At 45.8% G+C, this 26,276-nt stretch overlaps 2 long non-coding RNA genes and 1 pseudogene across 2 annotated transcripts; 1 reads left to right on the forward strand and 2 right to left on the reverse strand.

Moving 5' to 3' along the window:
* Nucleotides 1-2,612: 2,612 nt before the first annotated feature.
* Nucleotides 2,613-12,818, reverse strand: LOC120685960 (annotated as a pseudogene).
* Nucleotides 12,819-18,209: 5,391 nt separating this feature from the next.
* On the forward strand, nucleotides 18,210-18,703 carry LOC120686468. The gene is made up of 2 exons (XR_005680199.1): nucleotides 18,210-18,448; nucleotides 18,534-18,703. It is a non-coding gene; the product is annotated as an uncharacterized LOC120686468 (long non-coding RNA).
* A 2,779-nt stretch (nucleotides 18,704-21,482) lies between these two features.
* LOC120686222 lies at nucleotides 21,483-25,721 on the reverse strand. Its single transcript, XR_005680041.1, has 3 exons — nucleotides 25,691-25,721; nucleotides 25,505-25,585; nucleotides 21,483-21,657 (listed from the first exon to the last, which is right to left on the reverse strand). It is a non-coding gene; the product is annotated as an uncharacterized LOC120686222 (long non-coding RNA).
* Between the last annotated feature and the right edge of the window lie 555 nt (nucleotides 25,722-26,276).

Below are 26,276 nucleotides of genomic sequence, written 5' to 3' on the forward strand. Positions count from 1 at the left end.
TGTTGCCTCTTGCTCGGGTTGTGTGCGCAGGTCTGCCAGTGATGGATTCACCGCTTTTGACCGCTTTTGTTGATCGTTGGAGGCCGGAGACACATGCTTTCCATTTGCCTTGCGGGGAAGTGTCCATCACTATGCAAGATGTGACAATGATTCTTGGACTACCTCTGAAGGGAAATACAGAATGATGGATGGAGAGATATGGTTGAGTCGTTGATTGGGGTTCGTCCACTAGAACTGCCAGAGGGAGTGAAGGACAGAAAGACCTCATGGTGAGCTCAGCTTGGCTAAGGCAGAATTTCAACCATTGCCCTCAATGAGCACCTTAGGAACTGGTAGAGCGGCATGCACGTGTTTGGTTGTGGCACCTATTTGGAGGCTCCTTTTTTCCTGATGGTTCGGGTAATACTATATCATGGATGATACTTCCTATTATTGGTCAGCAGTGGGAAAACATTGCACAATACAACTGGGGGTCGGCAAAACTTGCTTGGTTGTATCGACAGCTTTGTGACGCATGTCAGTGGGTTGCAAGCAACTCTAACCTAGGAGGTCGTGCATATATATCTATTGCAAATCTGGATTTCGGAGAGGTTTCCAGTAGAACGGCCATACCGTGGTGGTCTAGAGGTACTTATTACGACGTTTAGCAAACTTTGGTTAGTTTCACGGTAATTGGTGTTTCTAACCCATTTGTGCTTCATTTTGTAGGAGTGGCCGCACCCCGATGACGAGGTTAGTTTTTTTTTCTTTTTCTTTTTTTTGGGAACAGACGACGAGGTTAGCTAGCCATGATTTTTTTGACACTATCACACATTTGTCAAAATATATTTGGAGTTACGTATCAGTCACTCCTGCAGAGAGTCCGCCGGAGTTGCAAGCGGATGGCCGCGAAGCTGAACTGCATGGCTAGGCCGGACGAGGCATTTGGCCTAGGGCCACATGCTGCGGGAATTTCAATTGCACATGACACGTCTTCCAGCAGGCGGACGCCAATTCATTACGTCAAGACACCGCTGGAACCCCTTCGCGTTCAACATCGAGGATGGGTTCCCGTGCCGCTTCCAGGGGAAGCTATACAATCACCCCAAGAAACCGAGGAGTCCGACGCACAAGGTGACTCGGGAGATGAGGACCCAGACTTTGAGGTTGTTGGGATGTCACAGATGCTCCACCATGCACGCAGACACAAGGGGAATCTAGCCAGGTAACATTTTTTGGTCTCTATTTGTTGCAAAAATCAATAGGATATTGATTGGTGCGGCACACTAAGCTAATTTGTCCCGTGCAGACCTTGCAGACTCCGGCCCCTCCACGTCACCCTCGTCGTGCACGTGAGCGGACCGATGTTGGTACCACCTATGTTCTGCCCACGGAGCTTGAACGTGCACGACGCCGTAACACGCCGTCGCCGCCGGTAGATGGCCGTTGTAGCATGTATCTGTGTGTCCATCAGCCTAGAGACTTATTTCTGTTTGTAATGCACTATCTACGTTTGTGACAGACTATATGTGCTTCTGATGGACTATTTGAGCTTGTGATGGACTAATTGTGCTTGTGATCAAACCATGTTGTGTTTGTACTTTGTAGTTGCTTCTTTACCCCTTCGAACTTGTGCATTAATGTGTTTTAACTGTAATGTGAAAACCCTGGTAGAACATAAACTTCTGCCTAGGATAATTTCAGGATCAAGTGTTGCCTCAATAATGTGTTCTATTGTAGCAACGAGGTAATGGCCTAAGCTAGAGAGCTTTTTTTGAGGTCATGACCAGATCGGTGGGATCTTTCCTGTGGTTCAAACAATTTTAACACATGGAGCTGTTCATGACATTAGGCACTTGCAGGTGTTTTTGAGAAATCTTACCAGCAATTTGACATTCCAAGAAGCTTATGACATGACTGGCAGGGCATTTCGACGGGGCATTCCTTGTTTTTTTTTTTGGGTTGAACTCAATGGGGGCCATTCCTTGTGAAATAAAGACACATCATTACTCGATGCCGTGTTGATGGTCCTTGCGGTTGCATTGAACAACATCCAGTCCCTGCTGCCGGAACCTGGGTGCTGAGAAAGTGACAAGCACCTCGTCGCCGTGAGAAGCACCAGAAAGCCAAACTGAGATCTTTTCTGTGAAAGCCTTGTCGCGACTGTGCCGCCGCAACAGCCCGCCAGAAATACAGCCCATTCTAGGCCGCGCCAGCCAAACTGGCGCGACAAATAGAGCTTGTGGCGCCAACCGAATTGGCGTGATAAGACTGTGCCGCTGCCAGGAATACAACCCATTCTGGGCTGTGCGCGAGGCTGGCGCGGCGGCACAGCCTTGTCGCGCCAGTGCATGTGGCGCGATAGGGTGGTCATGTCAGCTCTCCCTTGGCGCAGCGCCGGGCCGGCCTGCCAGCATAGCGATCCTGTCGCGCCACTGCATGGCGCGACAGAGGCTACCTATCGCGCCAAGCCCAATGGTGCGACCAAATAGGCTATACGGTGCAAATTAGTCTGTATCGGGTTAAACTTAAAATATTCTTAAAATAAGGTTAAAAAATTGTGATAGAGTCAGGAAATGGTTTTGAGCTGTCGAGGCACGGATCTATCGATGGAGCAAGGAAATTGCTCATCATGCCTGAATGTCCTTTGGATGAACAGCAAAAAAAACTTTTTTGGGCACGGGCAGCTGGCAGAGGGTGCAAGTCTGGACTCCTAGCATCTGATGTCACAATTTATACCATCATCTCTGTACTGGAGTGAAAGGAATAGAGATTTCATAAAGTTAATGGCAGCACAAATGCAGTTCATCCCAAAGGCCCTAATCCACTATGACACTACACCCTTGATGTTCCGTTTGGTTGCTGCTGCCTCCTGTATCTGCCCTGAAAAATTATTTTACACGCTGAACACACGGGTCCTTCCTTGGATGAATTGATCTAACGAGGAGGTGATGTGGTTGGCTTCCTTTCAGTGCAAGCACGCTCGACGCAACAAGAGAACCAAGCAGCCGTAGGCACTGCGCCTGCACCATTGATCAAATATGTTAGTACTATCGATGGAACAGGGAGCAAGTTGCAACGTACGAGTGATGAAGTGTCAAGCACATTCACAAGCAGTCAGCAGCATGAGATGTCCTCTGAGGATGGAGCCAAATTTACCTGAAGCTTAGGCAGAGGGCTGACGTTTGTCCCCAGATGCATGTCCTCCAACGGACACTCATCTTCAACGGGACATGTTACGCGGTAAGGAAATCGGGCGCATGCTAGGCGGCCTGCAGGAGACTGAATGAATTGACATCAACCGGAGGAAAGGTGTCTGAGAAGAGATTGAGATGAAGCAAAGCAGAGTATCAGAAATGAAATGCATCAGATGAAGTTGTTACAGAGTTAATTTACCATGGCCATTGGCAGAAAGTACGGCTGAGTGCACCATTTCCTTGCTTCCTCTTTTACAAACAGCCCATCATCTCAGAGCCATCAGAGTCGTAGGCTGAGAGGCTGATATTTGTCTCCAAGCTGAAAGGATCTCTTGTGTACAACATGTAAAATTTCCTAGGAATGTCGTTGTCGTAATCGTGTGCATAGGCCATGACTTGCTGGATGTGGCTGAACTTTTCCCACTCAGGGCTCCATTTTCCAGTCGCTATGGAGGTGAGCAGCGATAAGGAGCAGAGTAACTGCAAATGCCTAGGGCTTACTTCCTGCAAGTATCTGGGGAGTGTTTCCATGTCATAATCCTCCAGCTCGAGTCTCTGCAGAGAAGGCACACCCTCCAAGATTTTCATCCTCGGGCATAAAGAGATAAAGAGATTCGTCAGCTTCGGCAGATTACTGATCCTCTCGAGTTCAGGGCTTTGAAGCACCTCAGCTTTAGAAACAGAACCTAAGTTATCCGGAGAGCCCGAGAATTCTGGCCCAATATGCTTCAAGGCTGGGGCACGCAGAATCTGTAGGAACTCCAAGCAGGGAAGCCGGCATAAGCCATCAGGGAGCTCCGTGCAGCAAGGCAAGTCTTCCAACATGAGAATCCTCAAGCACCCAAGGGGTTGAACTGTTGGCAACCTCATCCACCTTGGGAGCTGCCTTCCGAAATACCCTCTGATCTGAAGAAACTCTAAGCAAGTTGGAGGGCAGAGCTCATCAAATAAGTCCTCGATTTGTTGTTGCTCTTTCTCAGAGATGCCTTCTTCCCCATTTACTAATTGCCCATCATCTTGATACCTACTGGTGCAACTTAGCAACAGATAGCTTAGGTGTATCTTTTCACCAATCCTGGCCTTAGTGGCAAATGAGGACAAAGGTACATGGTCTAGGCCACTTATATGTAGCCTAATGAGATGGGAGAGAGGCCCCAATTCTTCCAAACTACACCAATCACCATCTATGTGGGTTGGAAACCCATATAATTTTCTCAAATTAGTTAGACCACCAAAACCCCTAGGTATCATATTTATACTTGTGCCGTTAAGGTTAAGATACCTCAATTGCTGTAACTTTGAAATGCTACGAGGAAGTTTTGCCAAATTTTCACAACCTGCAAGACTAATGTGTTGCAATAATTTCATCTTACCAATGTTTTCTGGTAGACTAGATGCCTTGGTGTATTGTATGGACAAATACCTCAAGTGTCTGAGTTCACACAAAGATTTGGCTAATGCATCAAATTCTATTGATTGAATATGCAGGCTCCGTAAACTTGAAAAATAAGCCAAAGTATCACCAGGATTGATCTTTATATGTCGAACCGATATTAGTGTTCTCAGTGATGTGTGTGCTTTCAAGGAACTCCACTCTAACTCACTTGTTTTTGATCCTTCAGTTTCAAGTGATAACCGAAGTATCTTCAGTGGATTAGTTGCACCAGTAGTATCAATTCCACTATTCTGGGTTACTAATGCTTCATATCTGGCCACATATTGAGCAAATGAGCGGACAACATCATGCATATTGCAAGCCAGCTGATCAACATAATTTATATCAGGCTCTATAAGGTTCCTCAGTATTAACTCATCATAGTACTCTTTTCCTGTTACTTCCAATTCACGTGAGTTTCCATGAACAAATCCTTCACCAATCCACATGCCAACAATGTCATGAACGAATAACACCGTGCCCTTTGGGAGGAGGGAGTAGTGCAGAAAGCAAGCCTTCAAGCTAGGTTGCAAATGTTGGTAGCTAAGGTATATTGCACTGTTCAGCTCTTCTGGCATTTGAGATACTGACCATACAGAATCATTCAGAACATTTTCCCAATCACTTCGTCTTGCCCTTTTTTGACACAGGAGTCCTCCCATTACTTTGACAGCAAGCGGTAAACCATCACATTTGTCTATAATTCCCATTCCAATGTCCTTCAGCATATCAATCTTATGTTCATCATTTTCATCTCCAACTACCTGCAAGCAGTTCATTGTAATAATTAACTATGGGACCTACCACTATGCATGTGCAAGACTTCCTTTGACGATGTCAGAAATTAAACTATGTGGTTCATCCGTATGCCAAAAAATGTCTAGCCCCTGAATTTGGGACCGAGTTCAAAAGACACTCATAACTAAAAAAAACAGACAACTACACCCTTTATCTCTAAAAATATGACAAATTACCTTGTGCCATTTAATTTTAATTAAAGTGGTTTTTATGGTTGTTTTGCTAATGTGGCAAAGGCCCCACATGTCTGCATAGAATCCTTTTATGGGATTTTTCCATAAGATTTCCTTGCTATAGATAAAGACTAAGTTCTGATTTTGTTGTTTTTAGGGACCAATCTAAAAAGTGCCATGATAAAGCTATGACCGAGTCAGTCTACATGCATGGATGTCGGCACCTTCGGGTGGCTGACTTAATGGCATTGGCCCCGGGATAGCATGAGGGTCGCATTGCTCACATCAACCCATCACTAGCCGAGCATCATGAAGATGGAGCTGCTATCAGGTCCGCCTTGCTCATTGTGCCAAGATGATGAGAGAGAGAGGCAGCACCGAGAAGTGAGATAAAGAGAGAAGACAAGAGAGAGGTGATGACGAGTGGTGGCCACATGTACGTGAGAGAGGGGAAAGTTATAGGGTGGGTCTTGCATATCATATCAACAAAAACCCACTGCATAAACCACTTTGAATTATTATAGGTGGGTAATTTGTCCTTTTTTAAGTTATAGGTTGTAGTTGTCTGGTTTTTAGTTCTAGGGGATTTTTGAACTTGGTCACAAGTTCAGGGCTAATACAAACTTTACTAAAAGAGAAAAGTCTATATTGCTCCTCCGAACTTGTCACCAAATTTTTAAAATCCCTCCTTAACTCCAAAATCGTACATCCTACAATCCGAACTCTTGAAACCATTTGATTTATCCCCCGGACCAAAACCACCCTGGTTTTCGCCATAGCAGACCGGTTTTTCCTTTTTTTTCTCCCTCCAACATTCATAGGAAGAAGAAAAATAGTTAAATGATCTAAAAATTAGAAAATTTATTACAGAGATAGAGTATGTGATAGGGAAACTATTTTAACTATTGTCTTTAGTTGGAAAGCAAAAATCTTGAAATATAAATATTTGAATATGGGTAAAATTTAAGTTTTTTTTTAAAATTTTTAGGTATCAAAACGTACTCCAAAATTTACCAAACTTGAAACCTAAGGTTTGTTTTCAATTTAGTTTATCATGTTAATTTTAGTTGACTAATGTTCCATAGAAATATTTCAAGAATATTTCAAATTTGTTCATAAAGGGAATATTTGCACCAAATTTGATTATTTTAATAAACTTTTGAATTTTTTTTGTGGAACATGTGTGAAATAGAATTAACATGTTAAACTAAGTTCAAAATGAACCTTAGGTTTCAAATTTGGTAAATTTTGCAGCACATTTTGACACCCTAAAAAGTCATTGAAACTTAAATTTTATCCATATTCAAATATTTATATTTCAATTTTTTTTTGCATTCCAACTAAAAATAATAGTTAAAATAGTTTCCGTATCACCTACGTAACATTTGTAAAAATATTCATAATTTTAAGACCCATTTAACTATTTTTTCCTTGCTATGAAAGTTAGAGGGAGAAAAAAAAAGGAAAACAGCTCTGCTGTGGTGAAAACCAGGGTGGTTTTGGTCCCAGGAGGTAAATCAAATGGTTTCAAGAGTTCGAAGTGCAGGATGTCCGGTTTTGAAGTTAGGGGGGTTTAAAACTCGGTGACAAGTTCAGGGGGGCAATAGAGACTTTTCTCTTATTAAAAAAATTATAGATCTAGCTTAACTTTCCATTCTACAACACAAAATTTTGACCACCATCTTTTATATATATAGACACACACACACAAGGACTACTAACTAAGAAAATTATCAAACTTACTCCCATAACTAATAAAGACATTATGGCATTTCGTCAATCTATACTAAGATCCAATGTTTTGATCTCACACCAAGACAATCTTTATTTTGTTACTATAAGATTCAATCGAGTTTTTAATGGTGCATTTGAGATAAACGTACCCACCCACTTCAACTATCCAATGAATTAATTGTGTATTTGTCTTGATGAATCTCAATTTATTTGTTCCTTAGTTGCTGCTCCAACTATTGCCACTGCTCATGCAACGCCATGCCGAGCTCAGACCCTGCCTGCCTAAGCTTGAAGGCGCGACGAGGCCAAGCAGCTGATTTAATTGTAGATGTTGGTGTGTGTTTGTACGTAGATGAACAAATAGTATATCTGTGCCTAGATGAGAGGCGTAAAATAATATATTTGATGGTGGATTTAACAAAACTGATTTCATTGTAGATGTTGGTGTGTATTTGTAATAAGACCTAGGATAGTATTAAATGGCTTACATTTTGGAACTGGAAGAATAACCTGTGTGAACCTAAAGCTGTTTATCTTCACTTCATCCAAGGTTTTCAGTACTACCAAGGATTAAAATATCAACTCCTCCCATTGTTAATACACTTAGGGTAAAATGCTTCCACTTTTTAAAGTTATGAGCTTTTTTTTTTGTTTTGTCAGAAATATGACGCTGACAACCATTACTTCAATAAATTTTAGTTTGAACTAGAATGGATGCTACAAGATTTGTATTGAAAATATGGACGATTTTAATATTATATCATAGAAGGAAATACTAATGATGTAATAGTTAGTCAGAGGCTTATTCTAACGAAATAGAATATGTATTGTAGAAAACAGAGGGCATATCATTTAGTGCTTGGGTTTATATATCCATGAGGTGGATATAGAGGCCGGTTTATTCTCTATCTGAAAAACATCATTTAGCACAGTTGCTTAAAAATGGGTAATTGACACATAATAGAGGTTTTGCAGATGAATAAAAGCTACATAAATACATAATCATGATAAAAAGTTAACGCATATATTAATGAACTGACCTGCTTCTTGAGCAAAGACCAGGCATCTTCCCGCTCTAATTTGTCGACACGGTGGTAGGGCTCCACAGCCTTCATTCCTCGAGCGACTGTTTCATGTCTTGTAGTTACGAGAACACGGCTGCCTCGATCTAGGACGTTGAACAATGGAGTTTTGAGCACATCCTCCCAAGCATGGTGGTCCCAAACATCATCCATGACCAGCAAGGTTTTGTGTCCATTCACAGCTTCCTTGAGGATCCGTTCAAGTGTTGTCTTTGCATCTCCTGTTGCATGGTCTGCCCCAGCTTCAGTGATGGCTCTCCTCAATAACTCTGTCTCATTGAAGTCATGGTTGACACTTAACCACATTCTTTTCGTGAACTTTTGTTGGATGACGTAATCATTGAAAATCTTTTGGGCGAGGGTGGTCTTGCCAATCCCACCAACTCCCACAATCGCAAAAACCATTATGCTGTTGTAATCTCAACGGGTTTGCTTGTCCTTTGTCAACATCTCCACTAGATTTCTCGTGTCCTTCCCAATATTCACACCGACCAAACTAGACTCATTGAGCTCCCCTGACGTCTCACGGGTACAAGAACGAGATGGTACCACCGCTCTTTCATTGTCCTCATAGGGTTTGAGATCGCTTAAGTTTAATGAATCTCTACGGTCCTTGATGGCATCTAGCCTCTTGTTCAGGTTCTTGATACGGTTGCCAATGTCATGTGCATGTAGAGGATTCCGCATGCAGAAGAGCAATGGGTTCAAGCACCCTAAGTCACGCCTTGGACCTTGGTCCAAGGCCTTGAGCTGGCACAGATCAAGGATGTCAGTAGCATCATACATGGTGTCCCGAAGCTCTCTCACCCATTCCTGAACAGTTAGGTCAGTGATGTTCCTCCGATCAGCGTCGGCAAGGAAGTTCTTGAGGTCTCCAAGCTTGACACCCATTTTGTCAATCTCCCCGGAGACACCAAGCAGCAAATGCACCTCTTCCTTGGCCATCTCCACGAGCATGTTTTGGATGTAGGATGCCAAAGAATCGAGGACGGCCGCCATTATTAGGAGTTTGATTTTGTCTGTAACTGTAACAAAATTAATTATTGGGTTAATTAGATCCATACCATTATAATTTTGCAACTTCTAAATTATACCATTACAATTCACCTATTTCGAACGATACCATTACAATTCGTTTAAACCTTCAAACATGTCATTTTCTATGTCTTCGAAGACCTTGGGCCCACGTGCAGGCGTCCGTGGTACCGTATAGACCAAGATACCCCTGTTGTAATCCTCTCTCTACTCACTGACATGTGGACCCCACATGTCATCCCCTTCCTCCGTCCATTGTTCTCCTTTCCTAGCTCTTCTTCATCTCGTCACCGCCGCTGCCGACCGCCCAGATGGGAGGAGCTCGGGAGGATGGGAGGGACGGGGCTCTGGGGTGGGGTCCATGGGCGGCCCCAATATGGAGCAAAGGTATTCAGTTGAATACCCATTATTTTTGGCCAAAAAATTTGTATACATAGGTATTTCTCAAGTATATACAGAAAAACAAAAAAAAACCATCCTAATAAGCATAAATGGACTCATATCTTTCTCTTCTTTGACTCCCACCAAAATAGCCCACGACCTCCCCTTGGCCCACGGCCCACCTCACGGTCACGCACGTCTCCTATGCCCACTTGCCACAGCCCAGCTCCCTCCCGTCGATCTCTCCCAATTGGGGACGTCTATTCGTCGCCCTCTGCGATTGGCCGAGCGCCCCCGCCGTCCACCGCCGCCTCCGACTCCGGCGGCCTCCGCCGCCGCTACACTAACCGAGCCCATCGCCGCGCCGCCCAGCCGTCGCCGCGCCATCTTCTCGCCCCCGCCGCCGGCCACCGCCCACCGGTTGTCCGGCCCCGCCCGCCCGGTTGCGCTCCAGCGCCGCTGAGCCCTCCGCCGGCCGAACTGCCGCCACCTTCGGTCCTGCGCCGCCCAGAACCCCTCTTCTACGGCCGCCGGCCATTGAAAGCCCCGGCAACCCGAAACCCTAAAGGTCTGCCGCCGCCCTCCATAGGGATGGCAATTGCACCCTCGGATGCAGGTACCCACGGATTTCAGACCCGGTGGATGCGGGTGCGGATTCCAAATTTAACCCACGGGTGCACCCGCACCCGCACCCGCACCATCCCTATAAATCCCGGCCCAATAGCATTGGCCCAGCCCATTTACAATGTCCAACGTATAAATACCTGGACCTAAACCCTAAATTCCAATCCCCATTCCCCACTCCCCAGCAGGCATCCGCCTGCAGCCCGACGCCCCGAGGCCCCGACCTCGCGTCCTCGCCCAGGCAGGCAGCCAGCGGCCGGCGGCGCTCCATCGTCCCCATTCCCAGCGACCGGCGGCCAGTGCCGGTGCCCGCGCCCACACCTCGCCTCAGCCCCTCGCCCCCTCCCCGCGCCTCGCCGGCGCAGCAAGAAGGCAGGCCGCCACCACAGGCCCGCAGCACGGCGGAAGGTAGTAGAGTACAAGGATCTGTTGCCACACCCTACATGCAGGCGGAAGGTAGTGGAGTACAAGGATCTGTTGCCACACCGGCGGGCACCCGAAACCCACCCGAAACCCGGCGGGTGGGGGTGCATTTCTGGTGCAGAAATGCACCCGCGGGTCTGCCTGCGGCCGGCTTTTCCCAGACCCAGCGGATTTGTCTGCAGGCGAGTTTTCGTCAAACCCGAACCCGCATCCGCGGGTGCCATCCCTAGCCCTCCACTACCCAGACCCCCGGTCGACCTTCCCCCACCGCCCACCCCTCAACGGCGCGCTCGTCTCCGCGAGGAAGATCAACAATGGCGGCGCTTCTTCCTTCTCTTCCTTCTGCGATAGGAGCGCTCGCACCCGCGCGCGTGATGAATAGACACGGCGCCCCCAATTCGTGACTGCCGATCCCATCCCAACCCTAGCGGTTGCTGCCCAGCAGCTGCAGGCCCCTGAGCGGTGGTGGTGGCAGCTAGGACTGAGGCAGGTGCGCAGCACACCTGCACACGCCAGCATGGGAAAGAGCACAGGGTCTTGTTTGGTTATAGTACATGATTCTTGAGAAGAGAATTTCTCATGCATGGAGTACTAAATGAAATTTATTTGCAAAACCTTTTCAGGGATGGTGTAATTTTTCGCGATGAATCTAATAATGGTAATTGACAATGATTGGCTACTGTGCTGCTACAGTAACCATCCTCTAATTACGCGGTCAAATGCCTCACTAGATTTTTCAGGGTTCCTAGCATGGGGGTTTTAGAATTGGTTTTGTAAACTGACTTAGTTTGACACATAATTAGGGGTCAAAGTGTTAATTTCCTATAATTCTAGGAAACCAAACGGGGCCCATGACGCGCAGGAGCCGAGCCGATTGGCGCAGCCGCGCAGGAGCATGAGCGGCCGCCTGCTCCTGCTCCCTGGCTCCCTTCTGCCCTTTTCGACGCAGCTCCTGGCCTCGCTCCGTGCAGCGCAGGCAGGCGGGCACGAAGGGCGGCCAGCCGGGCAGCAAGCTCCGGGTGCTGCGTATCAATTGCAGAATTGCTAGGTAATATGGGTGATGGTCCCATAGATGTAGAAAAGGTTGTTGCAATGCTATGTATCAATTTCTGAAACTTGATTGCTTGTATTGTAATATGTAGGTTTGAATCATGAAAAGATGGAAGGGTGGCAGTACCACTACTGTTTCGAGATCTTTTTTGGAAAGAACTGCAAAAAAAAAAGACAATCTGAGCTGGGTGTTTCTCCAACTATCAATGAAAGCCAGCTGCAAATGGTGGTATTCCAAGAACAGAGTAGCAGTGGGCCAATTATTCAAGATGATGAACCAGTGAGAGTTGAGTAGAGCCAGTTGAACCCCCAATAATTGAAGATGATGAACCAGTGAGCGTTGAGTCAGTTGAACCAGTGAATTCTTCTTGCAAGCGAAGGATGAGGACATTATCAAGTATTTTAAAGTCATGAAGGAACCCAAAGTTATCTCGTAAGTTGTAAGCATTCTTGTAAATGCCATTAGTTGTTTTACAATTTTATCCTTTTTTATTTCATATTTTCCCACTTTGATATATTAATCATTTAGTACAACTATTATATATATATATATATATTGAATCATTTCAAATTATGAATAATTTGTGTTATTGGTACTCAATCGATTATGTGCTACTAGTTTATGATTTGAGTTATAAAAAAATTCACTACTACTTGAAATTTTGAATACACACCTCCTAAATTCTAAGCCCGCCATTGGTGGGGTCAGAGGCGCCCGACCATGGGCGGTGAGCTCCATGCGGCCGCGGCCACCGAGGAGGAAGAACTGGGAGATCTTCTAGAGCGTGGAGTAGGCGAAGGCCCTGTGCTCCTCGGGCGGGATATGGTATGGCGCTTGGTTTGCTTCGCCGCCACCCGCAGCTTGACCAGCGCCACCACCTCCTCCGGTTGCGACAGCGCCCCCCATTGTCGCGGGGTTTTTACATTTTTACCATTATAACGGATGTCGCTCATCAGATTATCACTCTTAGAATGACACCTACATCTATACCAGCGGAGAGAAGTTTAAGTTACTTTTTTACCACATTTGCTGATGTGGTAGCCACGGCAGCAGGCCACGCGAGCGCCGAGTCAGCAGTGTGCCAACGTCGTGCTCCCACCGTTACTGCACGCTGGACCCTGTGCTTGATTTTAGGTACCCGCTGACCAGATTCTTGAAAAATCCCTTCTTGCTGAATCCCAGAGCATCAAGCAATGTATCTAGCTCATCAACCCGTAGCATACATGAAGGGCGGAGGCCATGGACGCCGCCGCGCGCCTGGATCCGGAGGCCAAGTCCATCGTGCCGCGCCGCCAAGGCCACCGTGCCGAGCCGCCATGGCCACGGGCGGCAGGGGCGGAGCGCGGAGGCCGCCAGATGGGGAGGGAGGAGGAGGCCGCCTCGCCTCGCCATGGCCGCCGTGGAGGAGGTCCTCGCCGCCAGCTGCAGGGCGCGCGTGCCGAGCTCGCCGCCAGCTACAGGGCGCCGCTCCTGTTCGAGCCCGCCGCCGCGCGCCTGCTCCGCAGCCTGCCCGCGAGCGCCGGCGTGGGCCACGCCGCCATAGCGTCTGCGCCTGCGTCGCCGCCGCGGCCCCCGCACACGCCCGCCGCTGGCTCGCCGCCGCGGTGCGCAGGCCGCCGCGGTCTCTGGCGCGCACCAGCCGTCGCGCGCCGGCCGTCGCCCGCGCGAGAGGGAAGGGAGAGGGAGGGGTGCGCCTGGCCGGATCCCGGGCGTGGCTCCTCGGCCCGGCCACCGGCCACCGGCGAGATCAGGGCGCATTGCCGCCGCCTCAGCAGGAGCCTTCTCCTCCACCACGAGCTTGCAGGCTTCGTCGAACACCTTCAGGAACGCCGCAAAGGCGCCGGCAAGGTGGGAGACGAGCGCGGCAGCGGCTTGGGGCGAGGGCGGGCTGGAGGACGCGGCCAGGGACTTGAACACGATCCACGCGTCGTCCGAGCGGTCCTCGGCGACGACGGCGAGGAGGTCGGACTCGAGTGCGGCGGCGGCCGCGACGGGGAGCGTCTTTCTGGGGGCGGGGTCATGGGCCGGGGGTGGGGGCTGCGGTGGCGGTTGGGGCCTCTGACGCGGCGCGAAAACGGAGTGCTGGAGGAAAGAGGAGGAGGAGGAGACCCGCGCGGCGAGGGGCAGAGGTAGCCGGCGCCGGAGGCGGAGTAGGGCGCTTATTTGGCGGCGGTGTTTTTGCTGTCGAGGTGTTCTGTCGGAGGGTCGGGCGTACCCAGGCGGGAGTCGGGCCCAGCGTGCAGTAACGGCGGGAGCACGACGTTGGCACACTGCTGACTCGGCGCTCGCGTGGCCTGCTGCCGTGGCTACCACATCAGCAAATGTGGTAAAAAAGTAACTTAAACTTCTCTCCGCTGGTATAGATGTAGGTGTCATTTTAAGAGTGATAATTTGATGAGCGTCATTCGTTATAATGGTAAAAATATAAAAGCCCCCATTGTCGCCGATCCAGCCAACAACCGGCCTCCTCGCGAGCCCCAATAGGACGACCAGTCTGCCGGATCAAAGAGAGATGCCGATTCGATGTGGAGTATTTCTAGTAGCGCCTCCCCTCCCCTACTTGGGAAGAGACGAGACGAGTTGAGATGAAAACTGAGAAGGGTGTAGCCGTCCGCCGCGCTGTCCGTTGTGTTGGTGAGCGTGGGTTCCTTTTGTAATTAAATCCGAGTCATCCAGGTTGTTGGGTAGAAGCTGGTGGAACGATCTCCCATTCTCTCGCCATCTCGTTCTCTCTGCTGGGAGCGCAGCCATGGGAGGGGAAGGTGCGAGGGGAGGAGCTCAGGAGGATGGGAGGGGCGGGGGTTCTGAAAGGTTCTGGGGCGGGGTCGGAGGTGCCCGGCCATGGGCGGCACGCTCCGGGTGGCCGCAGCCACCGAGGAGGAGGAAGAACTGGGCGACCGTCGAGGAGGAAGAAGATCTGGGCGGCCGGCAGCGGCGGCAATGAGAGGAAGAAGAGCAGAGGATTTATTATACCAAATCTCAGCACGGACAGGCCATTAGTTAGACTGTCTACAGTACTGCTTCTTCGTTATTATCTTGGTAAGAAACAGTACGATCCAAATGCAAAAGTTTTGTTTCTCTCTGCTTGTTTTTACCGGTAATTCAGATCCTATGTGATTCAACATATGCAGTTTGGGACTTGTAACTGGAGCAAAATCAGCATAGTGCTAGATACCGTAGTGGCTGCGAGTTTTTATTTTGCTACTGAGGCGAAGAACATCAGAGAGAATGAGAGAAGGATAAGGCGCGATAGAGTGAGAGGCAGAGAATACGCACCTGTATTTGCAGAAGTCTCTTGATCTCCAGATGTTTGGTATGGGTGGAGGAAGAGAGGACCCGGGTACTCTGTTTGTTGTGGCAAAGCAGACTTGCTTGTTGGTTCCAAAGAACAATGGTATTAAATGCAGTGTTTGGGTGGTGCTTGCCTCTCTTCTTCTATTTTATAACCGCTCCATGTGTAGGGGGAAGAGCTGCATATGCATCCGTACTAGGTGCGGTGGTTGTGCTCAATAGTTTCTTCTGAAGAAAATTATACTAACCTTGTGTCAGGCCAGTGGATGATTGAGCTGCATCGACAAGTCTACGCTATCCGACGGCCACTTTTTCGAGGTCTTTGGCAGAGTAGTACGCCAACATTATGGCGTGTTTAGATTTTTAAACATAAATCTCGTAAACGCAAAAAAAAATCACATCGAATGTTGGGATACATGTATGGAGTACTAAATGAAATTTATTTATAAAACTTTTTTACATAGATGGGCTGTAAATCGCGAGACGAATCTAATGACCCTACTTAATATATGATTTGCAACAGTGATGCTACAGGAACCATCCGCTAATTATGAATTAATCATAGATTAATTAGCAGCATTAGATTCGTCTCGCGATTTACAACCTATCTATACAAAAAATTTTGTAAATAAACTTTATTTAGTACTTCAAATTAGTAAAATTCCAACATAAAATTTTTACATATAAAAAACTAAACACAGCTAATTTTACGTTGGAATCGCTATCTTCCTACCATAAATTTTGTAGAAGTAAACCTAGGCCGTGTTTAGTTTTTTACGTATAAAAATTTTACGTTGAGATCTTACTAATTTGAAATACTAAATGAAATTTATTGGAGACGGTAGACTACGACCTATGCGAATGGTAGGTTAGCCGTTCGAGCAGGGAGGAGCCAAGCGTTTCTTAAATGTGTACTCCCTCCATACCCAAAAAACTTGACGTTTAGGACAACGACACGGTCTCCAAAACACAACTTTGACTTCTTATTCCTCTAAAAATATTTATCAAAAAGTGATATATGTATACTTTCATAAAAGTATTTTTCAAGACAAATCTATTCATATAATTTTTACATTTTCAAACTTAACAACTTGAGAGTTACGGAGTATTCATGATTTATATTCTCAAGGTTTGACTCAAACCTTGTCCTAAACGTCAGGTTTTTTGGGTATAGAGGGAGTATTGGCCAATCACCCACTGCTAGCTTTGTTCTTTCGGTGGCCTAATGCATGCATTTGGAAGGCAGATCGATCCTGAGCCACCCCCCTCCCCTCCCTCTTTCAGACTTTCAGTAGCTATCTTTGACAAATTCAGAACCTTCTGAGTTGTTTCGGGCAGTGCTCTGGTCACATGCCTATCCCATCAAGCTAACAAGTTGATTGACTTTTCAGTTCCGAGGTAGTACATCAGTATTTTGCTCATGTACTTGAGGCTGTGTTTAGTTGTAAAAAAGATGCGAAAAGTGTTTGCGATAAGTATTGTAACAATTTTTGTTTATATGTGGTAAATATTGTTCTACCATAGGCTAACTAGGTTCGATAAAATTTGTCTCGCAACGTACATCAAAACTATGCAATTAATTTTTTTTATTTACCTACATTTAGTACTCCATGCATGGGTCATTTGCTATATTTAATGTTTCGATGTGATGGAAAGTTTGGAAAATTTGGAGGAGTTGGGGAAACTAAACACAGCCTGAAATGAAATGTCCAGGCTGAGCTTACTTGAATTTGGGTAGAGTAACTTATGTCTCTATATTTTGTTTTATGAAGGAAATCAGTTCGAAGTAGTAAGAGTTATAAGTTGGGACATGAAGAGTACTGATCTCTGGTGGCCAAACGCCCTTAGGATCAGGATGCTAAATCTGCGGGTGATCGTAACATACCTCCTCCAGCGGTCGATTTTTTTCCATCCACGTGCCTTTATCCTCCGCGCTCCTCCTCTCCTTCCTTTTCCACTGCACACAGGCTCTCCCCTCCCTCCCATCTGGATCTCGAGTAGCGCCCCCTTCCCCTTTTTCCTTTCTGCTCCAGATCTCGAGCATGGCGCCCCCTTCTCCTTTTTCCTTTCTGCTCCATGGCGAGTCGGCGGCGGGGCCGGGGCGGGAGGCGCGGGGGGACTGCAGGGCCGGCGGCGCGAGGGGCGGCGCGAGCCGCGGCGGGGCGGGCGGCGCGAGCGGCGGGTCCGGCGGCGGCGGGGCGCGGCGGGGTGCGGCAGCGGCGGGGCGCTGCGGGAGGCGCGGTGCGCCGGCAGGGGCGGCGGCGCTCGCCACCAGCGCCGCCCCTGCCGAGATTCAGTTTTTTTCTTTGCATACAAATTTTTTTTTGAAAATAATAGCCGAGTTTTTTTTTGGATGTACATTTTTTTTTCTTCCATTTGATAAATTTCTCTCTTTCAAAATTTTTCTCGTAAATTTTTTTTATCTCACCAATTTGTTTCTTGAAATTTTTTCTACCCACCAATTTTTCACTTTGAAAAATTATTTGACTCATAAAAAAATGTCTGAAATTATTTTTCTCAGAAAACGACAAAAAAATTCTAAAAACGGAAAAAAAAATACTGTCGAAAAATCGACCGTACGGGAGCCTCGGTTAACCGTAAATTAGCGGTACCCTTAGGATGTGTTTGGTTGGTGGGATGGGGGCGGATGGACATTCAGAGCGGAGCCATTCCCATTTAGAAATATTCTTTATAGATCGTGCACCCACCGCTTGTTTATTTCGGTCGAACGCAGCAGCTCCGACGCGTCTTGCTCCTTCCACGCCCGCGTGTTCAGTCACCGCTTCCCACCCACCTTCTCACTGCTCCACCTTCTCGTTTCCATCTGCGCGTCATCCTCGCCTGTTCTTCCCGTGCGCGCCCTTCTCTTCCCGCGCAGGCGCCACCACCGCCGGGCGCCGCCACCGGATCCAGCTGCGGCGGCACCTCCCTCCACTTCCCCTGCCCCTCGGAGCACTGCCGTCCGCGCCCCTCCATCTCTTGTTCCCCAACGTCGACCCCCCCCCCCCCCCCCCCCCCCCCCCTCCCTGGACCGCGGGAAGCAGCGTCCGCCGGCGGACCCTGCCGCGTTGACCCCTCTCTGCACTTCCCCTGCCCCCACGAAGAACTGCCGATGCCGGCCCCGACTCGCCACCACCTCAAGTCCTCAACTCTGGAAATCGAAGCAGGGTCCCTGCCCACCACCGGCAGCTACCCCCACCCGATCTCCTTCTGTAGCTGCAAGACACCACCGTCCGCTGATTCACGTGAGCAAATTGAATCCTGGTGGCCTCCTCGAGCATCCCCTCCTCAACAAAATTATTAATGGCCATATTCTCTTATTTCTGGCAGATGTTTTTTCGAGCAATATTTCTGGCAGATTGATGCCCCTATATCGTTCCATGGGATAATTAAGGATATATATTATATATAATTATCTCTTAATTTTTATATTTAACTGTGACATATATGTAATTGTGATGTATGTCATTGTTCCCTTATTTATATGTGGGTTATGATTGTGCATTAGTGGTAAACTCACCACAATAGAGAAGTGACTCTGCTAAAAAAATACACATACGTATCGGGCCGGAACCCCCGGTTTGTACTGGGCGCCGGCCCAATACCACCTGGCCACTTAGTACCGGTCAGGCCGCCCGGTACTAAATGTGCATTTTAGTACCGGTCAGGCTGCTCGGTACGAAAGTATTTTTTTTCCTATTTTTTCCATTTTTTTAGGCTTTAATTAATTCGTATTCGTATATCTTTGCGTATTCGTATTTGTGTATGTTTGCGTATTCACATTCTAGCACATCTGCGTATTCGTATATATTCATATCTATTATACAATTGAATATATTTATTATAATTATATAAACTCGAAATATTATATGTACTTCTAATATAAATATATTAATAATAAATTCGGGATTCATAATATATTTACAAGTCGTCGTGCACCTAAGTTTTGTCCAACAAATTTTTACAAGATACTAAGTGTCCTTGGGCGCCTCATCATCATCGCTGATGTCCTTATTCGGATCCGCTCGACCCACACTTATTCTAGGATTCGCAAAAAAAATTCCAGTTGGATTTATGACTTCATCTAGGATGAATCCACAGATTGCTTCTTGAATTGCTTTGATTCTTTCTGGTTGGATGAGGTCATTCTCCATGTAAGAAATCTGTCAAGTGCAAACACCAATATTTTGAATTAATACCTAGATGGAAATAAATGCAAGTAATTGTTAGTAATGTTGTTGTACGTACCTTGTATTCATGTGTTGACATTGAGCTGCGGCAGCAAAAATCCAACATGTACTCACAAACGTATTATCCACATAGGTTGTTTCCTGGCGCCTGTCTCATAATATATATATGGGTTATGAAATATTTATATTGATTAAAAAACGACAGTAGATTTGCGATATGTATTCGTACCTGTCAGTGGGTGGTGAATTCAATCGGGGCTGGAGGTGACGATATTCCTGTATGTTTTTGGAGGAAACGAGCCTATGCTTTTTGGATGATGTTTATGAGGTCTTGGTAATAATATGTTGACTTCCTCAAGGAGTCGTACATCCGAACTCGGCATTTATCGATCTCGATAATAAGAAGGATCCAATGAAACATGTTTCATGCACATATATGTATAAAAAATGTTGGATATATATACACATATATACAGTGAAGTCAAGAAAAAAGATAAAGAACTCACTCGTTGATTTGCTCTCAGTGCAACAGTGGCGACGCTGACTGCGCCAAATACTGTGTTCGTATCAACCGGAAGTGCTGGTGATGCGACCAGCCGATCACCCTGTCTGTTCGGTGGGTATATATTGTATAGATCTCATCAATGAGAATCAATCATTTCCATTCAATCATTCACATACCATTTGCACTACTCTTACTAGACACTCTGTTCGTTTGGCTTGTCAGTCAATCAGTCAGCAGTGTTTTTTTCTTACACTAAATTAGCACCAGCCACTGACTACCAATCAATTAGCAGTGTTTTTTTCTCATAACAAATCAACACCGGTCACCGGCCACAGCCAAATGAACCGAGAGAATATTTGTGCCATCTATCTGACAGGGGACGCGTGGACCACGAAGTGGCAGCAGGCGCCAACCAGTTTTGCGGGGCGCGGGTGCATGTGTTGAGTTAGGACATGTGACCATACTTTGATTAGATGAAGCTGGTACGAATCGTGAGTTATTACTCATGTTCCAAAAAAACCTCGAACTAACTTTTCTCCTAAACTTTATGTCCTTTTTCAAATATGTTTGAACTATAATATTGTTTAGAATTAATATGATAAAATAAGATCCAATATATATTTCTATGTTTTAAAAAAATCAGCATTTCCAAAAACCTATTTCAACATTTACATTTGAGAATATCAACATTTTACGTGAAATATTGGACTAGATTATTTAAATGTTGACCTGGTTTGAATGAATGTTGAGTCTAGTACAAACAAATGTTGGATTTGCTTTCTCTCTCTTATAATAACATAAACTATAAATACAACAAATTAAGAAAAAAAAAGTCTTACATGAAAGCACATGCGAACAGCCAACCTCTATTGTACCTGCTCCTACTGTGCGCTGCTGACTGCATGTGCAACATGGGCTGGGCCGGTTTGTCTGCTAATCATGTTTTATCTTGGGCTTTAAAGATATGTCCAATAAAAAATTTTCCACAAGACGCCCCTCGGACGGACGCTGCAGCAGAGCAGACAGCAGAGTGCAAGCAAGCAAGCGCGAACGGGCGCAGCTGGCTGCAGCCGCGCGCAGCGCAGGCGTGCGAGGACAGCAGCTGCAGTGTCCAACTATCCATCCATCACCAAGCATCTTTTTTTTTTGAAAACGAACGTGCAAGAAATGGTTTTTGGAAAAGACTCGAATGTCCCTGCTCCATGGCAATGCAGTCCTAGTACGGGCCAGGCCTGTTTGGTACGGTTGGGCTCCTCCACGGGCTTCTGCATGATGGAACTCTATGAACCCGGACTGCATAACGGAAGCCCGAGTAACCTTAAAGGTCAAGCCGTGTAAACCAGGCCCAATAATATTTTTTCACACTTAATTTCTGCTGAGAGAAGCTGTTCGGTAGAGGAGCAATGAAAACGGATGAATGAAGCACCTCTCTCCAAACCATGCTATGACTACATTGCTTTCATTTTTTTTGAAAAGAGAAATTTTATTGATTTCAAGCACAATACATCAAGGTGATACATCGTCTTGAAATTTTCCCGACCTCTGCCTAAACGACACACAGCCTAAAAAGAGTTTGATAAAGATCCTTCCACACTAATGACTGTCAATCCGAAGACTAGACCGCCACACATGTGCCCGGGCAAAAAAAATCATTGGCCACCTGTGCCAAGAAATGAGAGGCCGCTACAATCTTGTCCTGCAAAGTATACTTCTGAAGGATAGCCCATGTACGGAGCCAGTGCGTAGTTGAGTAGATAACCTGCAAAATGGAAGATTTTTTGTTATCGAACACCACCGTATTTCTGCATAGCCAAACAGACCAACACAAGGCTGTCGCGCCCAGAAGTACTAGTGGCTTATATTCTTTAGAAATTCCATTGAGCCAACTCCCACACATACTAGGCATATTATGAGGTTTTGGTATGCCCCAGGCCGCATAGACCGAAGCCCATACCATTCTCGCGAATCGGCAGTCAAAAAACAGATGTTGTATCGTTTCATTCTCATGACAGAAACAGCACTGTTGGTTCCCTGCCAATTCCGTTTTGCAAGATTATCCTTTGTAAGAATGACGCCTCGTCTAAGATACCAGAGGAATATCTTTATCTTGAGTGGGGCTTTTAATTTCCATATTCTCTTATTTAGGTTAGGAGTGTTCTAATTGATTAAAACCAGATAATGTGACTTTACCGAAAAAACACATGTCTGGTGTAGGTTCCATTTAAATTCATCCCTTTCTTGGCTGAGAACTATAGTTGATAGACGTGAGACAAGATTATTCCACATCACCAACTTATTTCCAATTAGATCTCTACGCCAGGAGAGGTTCGGGATCTGTGTACTTAGTACATCAACCACCGTATCTGGTTTCTTCTTGATTATATTATAAAGTTGTGGGTATTGATCGAGTAAAGGACTATTTTCTAATCAAGTGTCTTCCCAGAATCTTACTTGAGACCCATCATTTATCACGAATGTTCCGAATCTTAAAAAATCTCGTGTTACCTTCATCAGGCTTGCCCAAAAATGTGAATCTCCGCTCTTTCATTGGGCCTATACCAACGGTTGTTAACAGGCGGTACAGCCACTTACTGAGCAAAGCTATATTTTTTAATTCCAAATTATGAATCCCTAGTCCCCCTTGATCCTTGGGTTGACACAAGATGTCCCACTTTGCTAGCTGATACTTTTTTTTATGCTCGTCACTTTGCCAAAAAAAATCTAGATCGAAAATAGTCCAACTTCTTACGAACCCCTTTTGGGATTTCAAAGAAGGACATTATGTACATAGGTAAGCTGCTAAGAACAGAATTAATGAGTGTTAAACGACCTCCAATTGAAAGGTGTTTACCTTTCCAACTACTGAGACGTTTTTCAAACCGTTCTTGAATTTTCAGCCAATCGCTATTAGACAATTTTCTATAATGAATCGGAATGCCTAAGTATCGGATTGAGAAAGATCCTGGATTGCAACCAAACAGTTCCATGTACTGACTTTCGCAATTCTTCGCTTCTCCAAAGCAGAAGATTTCACTCTTATGGAAATTAATTTTGAGGCCCGATAGCTGCTCAAAAGCACAAAGAATAGTCCTCATGTTATGAGCCTACTCTAGGTTATGGTCCATAAAGAGAATTGTATCATCAGCATATTGTAGTATTGATAGCCCGTCATCTACCAAATGGGGCACCACACCACTCAGCAAACCCTCTGCTTTTGCTCTCTTAATGAAAAGTGTGAGCATGTCGGCTACTAAATTAAAAAGGATGGGTGAGAGTGGGTCTCCTTGCCTAAGTCCTTTCTTTGTTTGAAAATATGGACCCACCTCATCGTTGACATTTATTGCAACATTTCCACCTGAGATGAAAGACTTAATCCAATCAATCCACTTGTTTGAAAAGCCTTTCAGCCGAAGCGTCTGAATCAGGAAGTTCCACCTCACTTTATCATAGGCTTTTTCAAAATCTATTTTGAAAATTACCCCACTCTGGTTCTTGCGATGTAATTCGTGAACCGTTTCATGCAAGATCACAACACCTTCTAAAATATTTCGGCCACGCATAAATGCCGTCTGTGAAGGGCTAATTATGTTATCTGCAACCGAATTGACACGGATTGTCGCCACTTTCGTGAAGATTTTAAAACTCACATTCAGGAGGCATATCGGCCTGTATTGCTGGATTTTACTGGCTTCTTGTGTTTTTGGCAATAACGTTATGACACCAAAATTTAGACTGAAAAGGGGAAGATCACCATTATGCAGGTCATGAAACATTTGCATGAGGTCCCCTTTGATGACATCCCAAAACTGCTGATAGAATTCAACTGGGAAACCGTCTGGTCCTGGCGCTTTGTTATGATTCATATCAAAGATTGCATCCCGAATCTCCTTTTCAGTGAAAGGAGCTACGAGGAATGCATTTTTTCTAGTGAACTGACTTGAGGGATATCATCCGTCCTATCGCCTAGAGTAAAATTATTCTCTTCAGGAGGACCGAATAATTCTTTGTAAAATTGGGTGATATAACCTTTTAGGTTATATTGACCCTCAATTTTTCCACCCTCGTGTTCTAGGGAGAAGATACGTTTCTTACGATGTTTGCCATTAGCAACCATATGAAAGTTTCGAGTGTTATTATCCCCCAAAAGAACGTCAGTCACTTTGGCCCGTTGATAATACTTGAGTTCCTCCTCACGCAGGAGTTTTATCAAGTCATCCCGGGCGGATTCCAGTTGATTCCTCTCATCGTTCATGAGTGTTCTAAATTCAGCTTGGGTGTCTAGGTCCGTTACTATCGATTGTAGGTTTTCCTTTTGTGCTTTATACACCCCATGGTGGTGACGAGCCCACCCCCGCAAGTGCTTTCTGAGTGCCCCCAGTTTTCTATTCCAGCGTTGCACTGAATTTTGTCCACCAACCGGTTTATTCCAAATTTTTGTGACTCGAAGCTCTTTAAAATCCTCATGAGATAGCCAACTGAGTTCCATTTTGAACTGCTTTGCATGTCCCGTAAAGGATGGGTCACCCGTTTCCAAAAGTAATGGGGTATGATCTGAGATGCCTCTATCCAGTGCTCGCACTGTTACCATCGGGTATTTGAACTCCCATTCAGTTGTCATTAGAGCTCTATCGAGCTTCTCATAGGTCAGATCCAGAAGAGAGTTTGCAAAGGTGTATTGTCTCCCTGTCAAATCTATCTCCCGAAGATCAAAGCTATCAATGACAGCGTTGAACAGGAACGGCCAGCGAGGGTTAAAATTATTTTTATTCTTTTCCTTACTATGCCTCATGATGTTAAAATCTCCCCCGATTAAGGTGGGCAACGGATTCTATTGACACATACGGACGAGTTCCGACAGAAAAGCTGATTTGAATTCATCCTGTGCCGGACCATATACTGGCATCAAAATCCATTTGAAGTCATCGTTTCTGTTTCGGAGATGGAACTTAATAAAAAATTCTCCTTCCACAATAATAGATAGATCAAGGACTGTTGAGTTAATTCCTAGTAGAATACCACCCGACCGTCCCCTGGGTGGGAGGCAATGCCAGATAAAATCTGCGTCACTAGAAAGACGGTTAAGATTTGATCTAGACATGTCCTGTTTCCCGGTCTCCATGACGGCAACAAAGTCTAGTTTGTGATCTCTAATTGAATCTGAGATGTATCTATATTTAGCCAAGTCTGAAAGACCTCTGCTATTCCAGTAGAATCCTTTCATGGGGAAACACTTTTGTTTAGTTTTTGAGTCTTTTTCCGCGCCTTGGCTTTTTTAGCTGTTGATTTCGACTTACGCCCGGTCACCTTAAGGTCACAAATTCTCATGCCTAGGTCCAGGTCATCCAAATCCACATCAGTTATGTCCTTGATTAAGTGGGAAAGGAGCCTGTTTTCATTTTCAGGATCCTCCTCATCACTTAAATCAAAAGGATTTAAATCGGTATCCGCTCTTTTATTTTTTGGCTGAACCTTAACTTTGTCCACTTCGATTCGTTTTAGTGCATTAGAAGAAACAATAATCTCTTTAGAGCTGCTACCCATAGATATCCCGATAGACTTTAATTTTGCAACACTATTGTCCATAGGTAATTTTAAAGATATGTTACCTGGTGGGTATGTCCCTGCCGGGTTATCCAGGTTCCTAATAGCAGCACGCCTCTTGGCTTTGTCCAGAACTAGCTCATCTGCTGCAGGATTACCATCCGCAGAAAAAGAATAGTTAGCGCGAGCACTTCTGCGTTTACCATCGAGGAAAACTAATCCAACCCCTAAAATATCATCACATTCCGTACCTGCGATACTGTTGGTAGGTGTCTTGAAAGCTTCCGGTGTGAACACCTCCGGCTGCCCTGACGCCAACACAACTTGTTGCTTACTCGGTGTTGTCACCCCCGCCTTAGCAGATACCACCGTATCTGTACCAGATAGATCGAGTGATGATCTGAAATTATCGCAACAATTATCTGACAAAGGTGAAGGAGTACCTGTATTTGACTCCGGAATTATCGGCGATGCCATCACAGATGGCCCACTAGATGGCGAATTAGCATAATCTGCTACACAAAAGGGTAAGACTGTATGCAATTCCTCAGAAGCTGACCCAAAGAAGCGCGAACACTGACCATTATTTCTTGGTGAAGTAACATTAGCCTGACTACTATAAGTAACAGACTCAGAGCCTGTTTGTACTTGCAGTGCAGGTTTAAGCTCCTGAGGATTTTTATCCATCACCATGCTGGAATCGCCCATTGGCCCTGCCATCTGGGCGCCCATGCCAGTCGAAAGCGCATCTACGCCCAAAGGTGTGTCGATCACCTCTCCCTGCTACTTAACTGCATTAGATAGAAGGCATTGTGAAAAATCAGATTTAACACAGCC

Source organism: Panicum virgatum, chromosome 8N, assembly GCF_016808335.1.
Source record: "Panicum virgatum strain AP13 chromosome 8N, P.virgatum_v5, whole genome shotgun sequence".
NCBI lineage: Eukaryota > Viridiplantae > Streptophyta > Magnoliopsida > Poales > Poaceae > Panicum > Panicum virgatum.